Source organism: Taudactylus pleione, unplaced genomic scaffold (genome assembly GCF_031769625.1).
Source record: "Taudactylus pleione unplaced genomic scaffold, aTauple2 ptg000082l, whole genome shotgun sequence".
Taxonomy (NCBI): Eukaryota; Metazoa; Chordata; class Amphibia; order Anura; family Myobatrachidae; genus Taudactylus; species Taudactylus pleione.
Window position 1 is genome coordinate 431891 of NW_028284484.1, and position 12781 is coordinate 444671.

Sequence of the window (12781 nt, forward strand, 5' to 3'; positions counted from 1 at the left end):
TTAATAAGCCGATGCCGGCGGAACAGACTGCCATTATTACAGTAAATGGAACCAGTATTTGTCTTTCCATAATCATGCTGGATTGTAACATCAATATCAATTATAACTGGAAAGTAATAACTGTGATAATTGTGTCAGTAAAGCGCTAAAGTAGTTTAATGGAAGTGATTTTCTTGCAGCAGTGCGAGTTTATACATCATACAGGGCGAGTTTATACATCAGACACGGCGAGTTTATACATCATACAGGGCGAGTTTATACAACAGACAGGGCGAGTTTATACATCATACAGGGCGAGTTTATACATCATACAGGGCGAGTTTATACATCATACAGGGCGAGTTTATACATCATACAAGGCGAGGACCAGGTGTGTCCACGTCAAATACAAGGGCCTTTCTCATAGCTATCTGCTCAGAGTCCATGTACACAAAGGTATAGCAGGGGCCACAGACACGGAGAACGTGAGCTGAACCTGTCCATATATGACAGAGACACGTCTCTAATCCATTAACACGCAGGAGGCGATGGAGACGGATGATGCCAGCGCTGCTCAATCATTAGCAATACCTCAGTAGCCAAACATTTCCAACAGCTGAGCAGCTTATTCCAACATCTGGGAGCTACTCCCATAACTCACACCGAGACAGGAGTGTGACTGTACGCAGCGGCAACACAGCCACATTGGCAACGTAATAAGGCAATAAAGCATTAATGACTCTGTGCTGCCAGAGATGGATGGGCCTTTATCCACCCACCTTCATAAGATTAACCTCTCTAATCTGGGCTGGGACACAAATCAAAGAGCTCTTACTCTCTGTGTCTGTCCTCCTATTTCCCATTTCCTTTCCTTGAAAGACCATATAAGTAATGATATTATAATAATAATAATAATAATAAACTCTTTCAAACAACGTATGACCGCAAATTATTCTTTATACTTTAATGGTCTCCATCCCGTTTTCACATTGGATATATTAAGAGTAAATATTATTGTTGATTTGTAAGGTGCCTTGCAGTGCTGGACAGTGGGAGAATCAGGGCATATATAAAACCTGGACATACAAGGAAGATAAATACAGGCGTGGAAACAATGGGAGGACCCTGCTCTTTAGAGCTTACAGTCTAGTTGGTATAGGGCTCAGCTGTAACAAGAGAAGTGAGTGTGTCTCAGAGTGGAGATTGGGACAGGTATGAGGGTGTATTAGAGTGGGTATCATAGCTGGCAGTGGGGTAGGTACTAATAAAGATGGGTTTTCAGAGAGTGTTTAAATACTTTAGGGTTGTGGAAGAGTCTATTGGGTGTGGTAGGGAATTCCATAAGTGGGCAGCAGCACAGGAGAAGTCTAATAGGCATGAATATCCCTGTTACCCTTTTTACTCCCCATCGGCTAGTGTTGCCCAGGCTAATACTGCTGCCAACATCAAGATCCATTTCCAATATTGGGTGGTCTGGGCACTGTATAGCTGATCACATGGGGGCCCAATAATGCAGTTGGCATATCACCACATAGGTTATCTGTTGAACAAATTGTCACCGTCCACAAAATGATTCAGTTATTTTCTAGATGATTTTCTTGGGCATTGGCGATCGTTGTGCAGCCACACGAGGAGGTATCGGGTCAGCGTTGTGCTCACACTACAGTTTTCTGCAACATTTATCCTTTTCTTTTAATCTTTGATCCCTTGTGTTTACAAAAAATTAAATGGTGACAGCTTTGTTGCCATTCCTTATATCGCCCCTTACACCCCTGCATATCACAGCTAAGGAACAGGCGATTATTAGTTCCTATGTGTAATGCCCACTAGTCATGTACAATTCGCATACCCCGCATCAGACTCAGGCAATATAGTGTAGGACAGCCGACAGCAGCACTAGATTTCCTGTGTTGCATCGTAGTGTTACACAACAGGCACCGGACAATTCTTTTATAATAAATATTTGGAAACATAATGTAAAAGTAGTATTAACAAGACACAATCTGGAAACTTAGGGCAGAAAAAAAAAAAATCAGGGACAACAGGATAATATTGTTTGAAGAGGTAAAAACCAGTACAATAAGCCTATTGCACATACTAATATTCATGAATTTACAAGTATTTACAACATTCCATTTTTCTCTTACAACCCCCCACTTACCGCCTCCTCCCCTAGCTCTCCCCTCGCTCGGCACTAAACTAATTGCACTGCTCGTGTTGTCTGGGAAGAGCGGCCATCGATTCCTCGCTGCTAATCGTATCAGCGCTCCGCCAGCTCCTCGCACTCTACTGGCAGCTCCAATTAATCTCAGGTAACGCAGAAAGTGACCTTCGGCTCCGAGCCGGGGCAGCAGCCAAGCGATGCTTATGTAATTACACCGTGAAGTGTGTAATCACCTGGCCTAATCCCCCAGGCCCGACAATTAGCTGAGGCCTCTGTCGCTGGGCTGCCAAGTGCTCTGCCACCCGGACAGCCTGCAGATGAATAACGGTCAATTAAAGCTGCATGGCGGGGCGAGGAGGTGTCCGGTCGATGTAATTAGCTGTAATCATGGGGAGACGAGGCTGCCAGACGTGAGGCGGCTTTTATATAAGATGCAATGTGGGAAATCAGGCAGCATTTAACCACTTCACTGCCCGTTGGTTTCTGTACACTATGCAATGTTCAGTAATAGTCATATTGCAATTACTGCTCAACCCACTGCAGGAAACAACTCCAGCATTCACAAAATGCTGCAAAAACTGTGCCATAAGGCATGTGATGAGCAGCAAGCACAATGACACTCGCAATAATAAATTAACTGCAAGCACTAATTTGGTTTCTCATCCTTGTAATAGTCTTGAACTGCACTTCCATTTTACCGTACGCTATATACAGATAAACATGCACACTGGTCCTAGATACTATGCCCCTGAAAACATCGACTTCACAATTGCCCATTACACTTCACAAATATGAAGGATACATCATTCAGACATACATACAGACACTTGCACTGTCATAAGAGTAGGAAGATACAGAGAATATATACTCATATACGCATTGGAAGTGCAGTCACACACATCCAATACCTGTAATCAGATAGTGCCATAGATATTGAATGCGCAGTCACACAGCTTAAGATCCACAGTAACGTTATAACTACAAAAAACATATGGACATATCAAGCGACCCATACAGAAGCATACATTTAGTCATAGGCCTCATCTTCCCAGCATCTATCGTGTACTGGTACATTTTCCCCAAATTTTCACTTGGTATGCAGTCGGGAAACCGGCTGCCTTAATACCGACAGCCGGCTTCCCGGCTGCTTTATACCGGCGTGGGATAAATGACCGGCGTCTATATCTAGACGCCTGTCATTTACCCGACTACGGAAGACCGGCGCCCGGCATCCCGATCGAAGGGATGCCGGGCACCGCGAGCGGACAGCCACGGAGGGGGTTAGGTTTAGGGCACCCGGACGGGACTTGGGGTCAGGCACCCCCCCCGGGAGGGTTAGGCACCCCCTTGGGGGACTTAGGTTTAGGCAGCGGGGAAGGGGGGGTTAGTGTTAGGCACCCCTAAAGAGGGTTAGGGGGTTTGGTTAGGTTAGTTTATACATACCTTAGGGATGAACGGGATTTCCAGCGCTGTCGGGCTTCCGCTGCCGGGCTCTGCTGATCTGTCGGGCTGCCGCTGCCGGGAATCGAGCTGCCGGCCATGCGGCAGCCGGGATTCTATACCGATTCCCTTTCACTTGAATAACAACTTTCACTGCACATAAATTGTGTCAACACTATAGACTAGTCTTGAGCCACCGGTGTTCCAATTTCTGTGGAACTACAAGTTCAAGCAAGTCCTGCCAGCTACTGCAGTTAGAGTGCCTCATATGTGGAAAAAAATGCAGTCCCAAATGGTTCTCAAAGCAGCCTAACAGTCCAGGTTTTAAGCATATCCACGCTTGAGCACAGGTGGCTTAATTAGCACCTCAGTCAATTTGATTATATAATCTGTGCCGAAGCATGGATATCCTTAAAAGCTGGACTGTTAAGCTGGGCATCCACTATACAAATTTCGGTCAGATATCTGTCCAATCTGGCTGGTTGGAATGAAAATCTGGTAATGTATGGGAGCAAATGACAATCGTCCATTTGCTCACAAACACTGGAAAATAACCAAAAATGGCTGCTCAGACAAATTGTTTAAAACACACAAATGTAACCAATTTGAACAACTTTTTTGTCCTTTTATCAGTGTTTAAAACCATATGATCAACTGTCATTTGCTCCCATACATTGCCAGGTTTTCATTCCAACCAAACAAAAAATGGCAGCTGCTCAAATCAATCTAGCAGCACTAATCAGGTGCATGAAAGGGAGGGGTCATACTAAGTAGAAAAAGGAGGGGGGTTTAACCCCCTATTGTTCCTCAGCACACTGAATAGTACCTGCAACAATATATGAAGACTATATGGTCATAGAAATCAGAGATATTAGTTGCATGCATTTGCAAATACATGGGAAGCTGCTAGGCCACGTCACGGCTTCTCTGTCTCTAGCAGTCCCTAACACTAAGGGGTTCACATCCGGGGCACAGTGCACCCCGAAAAACGTCCAGCCCATGACACCCCCAGGGCATCACACGAAAAATGAAAAAAAGAGTGACAGTGCAGTGTAAAGTATAGCTGTGTAAGACTAATTAGTGAGTGTTGGAAAAAGGGGTTAAAATATATGTGAATTATTACATGAAAAAAATACAAACATAATATGTGATGTAAAAAGCAATTATGTGTATTAAGTGGTGATGCCATGAGGGGGCCCAGCCAGACAAGCCCCGGGGGTCTTACGCCAGAACGCTCACCCCAAATGTAAAATATACCAATTATAAGGCCTCATGATAAAGGCACATATAAATTTTGTCAAATGTAAGGCCTCCTGAATCATCCACATTGAGAGCCAGCTTACCTGGGAGTCACCCCTGGGAACTCCAACTAGCACTACTAGAACCAGCATGCCCTACTAATGCTTGCTCCTTCATGCCACTCATACCAAACAAACAAAAAATGGCAACTGCTCAATCAATCTAGCAGCACTAATCAGGTGCATGAAAGGGAGGGGTCATACTAAGTAAAAAAAGGAGGGGGGTTTAACCCCCTATTGTTCCTCAGCACACTGAATAGTACCTGCAAAAATATATGAAGACTATATGGGCATACAAATCAGAGATATTAGTTGCATGCATTTGCAAATACATGGGAAGCTGCTAGGCCACGTCACAGTGAGTGTTCTGGCGTAAGACCCCCGGGGCTTGTCTGGCTGGGCCCCCTCATGGCATCACCACTTAATACACATAGTTGCTTTTTACATCACATATTATGTTTGTATTTTTTTCATGTAATAATTCACATATATTTTAACCCCTTTTTCCAACACTCACTAATTAGTCTTACACAGCTAAACTTTACACTGCACTGTCACTCTTTTTCCATTTTTCGTGTGATGCCCTGGGGGGGGTCTTGGGCTCGATGTTTTTCGGGGTGCACTGCGCCCCGGATGTGAACCCCTTAGTGTTAGGGACTGCTAGAGACAGAGAAGCCGTGACGTGGCCTAGGAGCTTCCCATGTATTTGCAAATGCATGCAACTAATATCTCTGATTTCTATGACCATATAGTCTTCATATATTGTTGCAGGTACTATTCAGTGTGCTGAGGAACAATAGGGGGTTAAACCCCCCTCCTTTTGCATTCCAACCAGCCAGATTGGACAGATATCGTATAGTGGATGCCCAGCTTTAGGATGCCTTAATGACCGAGTTTGGGAACCACTGCTCTAAGCATTCAGGCTTGTTCCTCCATCTGGATAGAGGTATCTTCAAATTTTTAAATATATTTCTATTTAGTTAACTGGTAAACTTGTGACCTCTCGATCACTCACATCTTCCCCATCTCCCGGAGCCTTACTCCCATAGCTGTAACACAGGAAACGCTTTCCTCTTGTGCAGGACACAGCAGAGATTTGTTATCACACGGCTGCCTCTGAACATTGGGTCTTAACCCAAAACCTGGCTTTTATTATTATTATTGGAAGGAAGAACAAATGGCAATTGACCTCACTTGCGTTATATGGTGCTGCTTGAACCGCTTGTATTATAAATCTCTCCCAAATTCACAACTAAGAAGAGGCACTGTGTATTAGCAATATAAAAGAAAGGATAACCCTGCAGCTCTCTGTGCTCCGATACACAGGTCCCTCATGCACACTCAAACACCTCCATCTTGCAGGCTCACAGCCAAAATACATTACAGGGTTTTACAAGGCTCGCTTAACCCTGTCCTGCCGGGCCTGTGCACACTGTTGCCATAGAGACAGTCCCCGGAGGACCACTGTAGAGAAGAAGAGTGAACTTAAGTGTGCCAAGGTCAGCATGCCGCAATTACACGCTGCGTTTACATACTTCTCTGCCACTGATTTCCCTAATTGCAGAGAGAAGTAAACATGCAGTCAGTCAACGACTAGGAATAAACACCATTTCTGGATCTAGTGTTCTGATTGGAGGACAGTGTGAAAAAGAATATGGCTGCCTCCTACCCCTCGACCATTAATTCTCCTTACATAAAGCATCCTACAGTATATGCTGGTCTTAGAACAGAAATCCATCCCACAGCAGCTGTATGATCCACTCTTGCATTTAGCAGAAAGGAGTTTTGGACATCAAGTACTGTCAGTGTGAGTAAAGCCCTCAGATGCCCAAAAATTAAAAATTGTTCACACTCATAGATATTGGTGAGAGACCTTAACATTACTGCTGAATGTGATGTCACTAAGGGACATATTTATCAATTATCGGATTCTAAACCTGATAATTAAAATATCACGGCAATATCAAATTAAGGATTACTGCAATGTATTACAAACCACCTGCAGGGACAGAGGGCCCTGAAAGGAGCCAGTCCCTGCGGTTTGCAAGAAGGGATGTGATCGCTAATGCTATTGCATCCCTTCTTTGGTACCCTGTGGTGTGACGTTGCATGCGGCCATTGCAATAGATGCCTCTCCTGATACTCTGGGTCCGATTCAGACCGCTCGCTAGATGTGTTCGCACGTAGCCGTCAGCTGCCAAAGTATGCAAATCCCGAGATCGCACGCCAAGACATTAGCGTGCCCACTATGTACGATTGGGGTATGTATTTAGACGCCCACTTTCCCTTCGTAGCACACGTCATCTCCAGGAAGTGTATGCAACAATCGGTAACACTGGACCCATACGCAGCACTTGTGGCTGACCATACCCTACCACAAGCACTGCGACTGCTTCAATGTGCAATTCAGCCATGTGACGTGTTTGATGAGGCTGTGTCTTAATTATGCACGCCTCTGAAACGGCGTTAAGACGCACAGACACGCCTGCGTTTGCACCACCACTCCCCCGTTTCCATCGACCACCCCGTCACCACCCACAAACGGCTCGTTCTGTCACTCATTCTAGCGAGGCGTCTATGTACAGGGTGCGAACGCTTCCCGATCGCATGGACTAGTTCGCGCACTGCGTCTTATACGCATGTGCACATTGCAAACATCGGCAGGCTATGTTCAAACGCATCCTAGCGAGTGGGTCTGAATCGGGTCCTCTATGCGAAGAGTAGCCTATAGGTTACAATGGCGTTAGCCTTCGGGGCTAAGCTCGGGAATGCGAGGGTAAATTTGGCTAGAAAGCAGCCCCCATACAAACCTATGGGGGCTACTTCTGCCAGCGAAAATGTGAGACTGCAACAGAGACCAATGTTTTGTAAGTCACTTTCCCTTAATCGATGTACAGATGGATTTACAGTAGACAGTCTCTTACAGATAGAACGCCTTTTCTAGTTAATACTGCTGTGTGAAATAGGTCTCATCATACATGGCAGATGAGCCTGAGAAGCCAGAGACTGGATACAGAGTGTGGGTTCTGGCACTGTAGTGGCTCAGACAAGCTTTCAGTTTGCCGTCTTCCAGCCAGCGTCTGCTTTCCGCTCCTCAGAACGCGGCTCCTCCAGCCATGGAGAGCATTAAGGGATTTGCGCTGCATGCTGCTAAATTTGATATGTCCTTTAACAGGAGACAAATGGTTCACAAGGCTTTAAATGTATTGACTTTTCTTTAACAATAAGTGCTAATGGCCTTCATATAATCAATAGTTAGTCATTACAGGGTTACACATTATATGGTTAAAAGGATCTAACCCTATCCTGTCCGCCGGCAGAGTCAGATAACCGAACACTGCACACATGTAATATCCAGCTATTCTGAAAATACCAAGGATAATCATTTTACCCAAACTTATTTTAATAAGGATACCTTAATGAGTGCTAAAGCAAGCAAGTATTGGCAAATTGTCAATGACCACTAGGGGCAGTGTTCTATTGATGATATTACCATGCCAAGTAAACCATATAGTACATGATACAGTCCAGGTCTGTAACTAGGGTAGTGCGACCTGTGCCATGGCACAGGGCACCACAGGGGGCGCTGTTTGGGCCTATCAATTTTCCTGTTATCATTGTCACTTGTAGCTTCCTCTTCTTTTATCTCCAGCATCTACTGGCCGCCCCAGGAGTACCCCTATCTCTTCCCTAGTCCTTCCCCACAAAGCCATGGCCCTTATCAGGTGCATTATCTTATGTCCCTATTTAAAAAATGGGAACGAGGGGGGGAGGGCAATGCTCTCTCTGGCACAGGGCACCAAAAAGTCTAGTTACAGCTTTTATACAATCTACTCATTCTTGACCTTCTTCCACTTCTCTCTCACCTCTTATCAACTTGTTAGCTTTATTCCAATTAAATGACTTTACATCTTACATTTAAAATAGACTTACAGTATTTACTAATATGAGTGGATACTACACCTATCCAATAGACCATAAAAGGCTAAATATCTGCTTAGGATGTAACTTCTAAGGAGAAACCTTCCAATTACGTATTTTTTGCAGATCTCTGTGATCTATACTGTTTATAAAGCAGCAACTCTTCAGCATGCAACAATTAGGCATAGTGAAAACAGGCGTCTTCTCCGAGTGTGCGCTAAGTGGGGTTCAATGAAACAAAAACATTTTACTGCATAACTTTCTCATGGTCAGCACTATAATTGCTGCACTTGTGTATACAGAGTATAATAGAGGGAGACTACAAGAGAACACATCATCTGGGCAGGCCCTCATAGCAGGTTATACATAGTAGATAGTAGAGTGCTGATAGGACTAGAGAATAAAGCCAGCATGCTGCCACATAGAGTGAATACATGTGCGCTGGAACAGGCAAATTGTTATTCAACTTATTATGGCAACAATTTCCTGTGAGAACAGTTACTGGAAGTACTATATGAAAAGTGATAACAGATCCCAGGATGCATTGTGGCTGGAGAGCTGTGAAGATGCCCAGTAATCCTACTGCCTTTGGAGTTCCCCTACAGGGAGATGGGAAGGAATCTTAACCCCATGCCAAGCTTTCCCCACCGCATGCAATTCCACTCTTTCTGGCAGCCATAAATCTACCTTCCACTCACGCACCATACCTGAGGGAGGGAACTGGGAGTAGAGGGGTGAAGGGAGGGGGTTGAAATTTGTCAGCTCCAGATATGTGCTCCAGGCTAGCCGGCTTTATGGTGTGCGCTTAACCCCTTCTGGGCATGTCACTTACGTCATGTTTTTTTAAAGGCGGCAACTAATGCTAACCAGCTAATGAAATGGATATTCTCCATAACAGTAATCATCTGGGCAATTTTTGTGATAATTGTCCTTATTGTCAAATAAATGGACACAAAACAAACAATATGTTAACAATAGTTGTAAAATCCCAGGGGGTGAGGGGCGAGCCTGTATACAGTTCAATTATTGTTTATTTCATTTGCATTTACGGACCTGATATTATACAATTTTTGAAACATTCTTTTTATTTGTCTTCCAAAATGTTGCAGATTTTCCCCTAAAACTCACCACTCGGTTATTTTTGTATCTTTTTTTTATTATTGTAATGTTTGATTTGGACATAATCAGGTCCTAGTGGATATGTTTATTTTTATGAATAATGTCTTAATGTCGTACACACTGGGCGATATTACTGAGTGATTGCACGATTACGACATCGTAATCGTGCAATCGCTCAGTAATTGTGCACTTTTATGTGTACGCGCGATGCGCGCTCCCGCTGGTCGTTTCCGACATTGTCCATCGCCTGAACGTGCAGGCCAATCTGCCGATAACGACAGATTGGCATGTTCAGGAATGATGGAGTGTGCCTGCACTGAATGACTGATCGTTCACTGCAGACACTACAGGTGATCAGGAACGACGGTACGATTACGATGTCATAATCGTACTGTCTTTCCTGATCGCCCAGTGTGTACGCACCTTTAATGTGTTTCTAATGTTGAAGTGTATCTCTCATTGTTTCTTTAAAAATATATTCAAAACAAAAAAAAAATACACAATAGTTGTAAAGCCATTATACTCTTGGGCTATGTATTTGTAGGCTGGCAGAACACTGCCATCTAGTGCTTACATTTTCATGCAATATTAGGATGAATAAGTGATCTCTTAGGCTAGATTATGTGTACCCCGACCGACATCTGCAGCGACGGCACCCGGCGGGGGCAATCGCTAACGACATCTCCCCTTGTCCCTGCTTGTAGGTCTGACCGAGGATGTCGCTGACGACCCATGGGAGCACCCATCGTCAGCTACATAGTGGGTACACACTAGACAATGTGCCAAATATGTCGTTCCGATCCACTGGATCAGACGACATATCGTCTAGTGTGTACCCAGCAATAGACGTGACAGCTCCCTTGTATTACTGGGCAAAGTAGCAGAGGGATGGAGGAATGATATACATTTGCCAGCACAATGTTTCTATAAATCAGGTCACACCATGATACTGCTAAAGTGACAGGTTCATGTTATGCAAAGCGACAGATGGTTGGAAGTGGGATCGTAGCTAAGCAGTCAGAGAATAGTGTTTCTTTACAATGATCTAAAGGAAAAAGTAAAGTTCCTTTACAAGTGTTGAGGTCCTCACTGGGCCTAGGGAACTAGAGACTGGCCCAGCTTATCCCTATGTCTGTGGATGACAGTCACTAGAATCTCAGGCGTGTCTCGCTAGTTAGTTAGGGGGGGGAAAATAATGTCTGGCAACAGACCCCTCCGGGAGCTGAATAATCCCAGCCTGTCAACTCTACACCAGACAGAAGAAAAATAACCGCATTTATGTTTGCCAAGTACTGATCCTATAGAGAGCTCCAGGCCTCTCCCGCCCCCATACTGGAATCATCCGTTATTTACTAGTCCTCTGCCAGCATCAACGGCAGAAGATCCGGCCCTGCCCAGACAATGATCTTTTATCTGGTGATAAACAACGACCACATTCCCCTCTTCATTCTTCGAGCCTGGCGCAGAGAGAAGGACTCGCTCCATTCCAGATGGAAATTACGGGTCAGAGCCAGATCTTACTCCTCAGACACACTTGCTCCCTTTCTCTCCTGCTCTTTCCCCCACCCAAACATGCTTTCTTCATCTATTCCTCTGACTTCCCTGGAAGACATCCAGGCCACACAGAGGTTGGGAGGTTTTCCTGGAGTTATGCTGGACAGGAACCATGCAATCCCCGCAAATGGCGTGTCTGTGTCTGCAGCTTTCCCCATGATGGGAAGGGTTAGCCAAAGTGCAAGCCCCTTCGCTCGTAGTGCTCCCACAACACTGTCATACATAATGCAATCCTACTGCAGAGGCTGATCCTACACATCCTTCCAGAGCTATAACCCAGTCATCGTTCCAAGGACCCAGATTAACATCTTAAGACCACTTTCACTCTTGCCTAGAAACCAACAATCCCTCTGTGCCAATGGAGACTGTGTGGAAGGGGAGAAAAGCCTGTGAAAGGCCAGGAGTTAGCATTACAAAAATGTAGACAATTAAATGTCATTAAAAATTAAAGGACTCAGGACCTCATTCAGAGTCGGTCTTTGCGGCCGCACGGTCATACGCCACCAATGTTTGCTAAACTGCGCATGCGTAAAATTCACAATGCACGTGCGCAAACTAGCTGTTACGATCGGAAATATCTCTCTCCTTGAACTTGGCCAGGTCGTTAGTTTGAGTGACAGGATGAGGTGTTTGTGGGTGGTAACAGGGGAAGGTGCTTGTGAACGGGGGAGTGGAGATCCGAACGCAGGCGTGCCTGACTTTGCAAACGGCGTTTTATGGGAGTGCATAATTAACAAAGTAGTGTCATAGCACACATGACATGGGAGGTTTTTACACTGACTTGATCGTAGAGCTTAAGAGAGGGTATGGTCAACCTTAAGCTCTACGACCAGTTCCGATGGTCTTGATTAATCCTTATATGCCCGGAGATGACGTGTAATGCGTACGAGAAGGGGGCGTATTTTTTGTTTTACGGCCGCATCCTCCCCTTGGTCGTCCAGCTAACGATCCGATCTTAACGACGCAACTTGCGAGTGCATCATTTGCATATCCGGCCCCTTTTCCCTTACGACCGTGCGGCCGCAACGACCGACTCTGAATGAGGTCCTCAATCCCTGAGCACTTTAGTTCCAGATAAAGGTAGCAACACAGATTGTTAGCAATACAGAACATTCTATTTCTCTTTACTTTCTGTGAATATTTGTTGATGATCTATTTTTCACCTCGATGATCTTTTCCGTACTTCAGCTCACGGTTTTCTTTAAACAGCATTCCTTTCAAAAAAGCTACCACGTGCCGGTGACCTCGGTGCTCTCATGAGCATGAACGTTAAGGTGCTATTTAAGAACACCTCTGTAAAGAATAA

The 12781-nt window shown here is 44.8% G+C and overlaps 1 protein-coding gene across 2 annotated transcripts in view; it reads right to left on the reverse strand.

The window, feature by feature from the left end:
• The window catches only part of SAMD11 (sterile alpha motif domain containing 11), a 199506-nt gene that overhangs the window by 12528 nt on the left and 174197 nt on the right, over nt 1-12781 (reverse strand). The window lies entirely within an intron of this gene.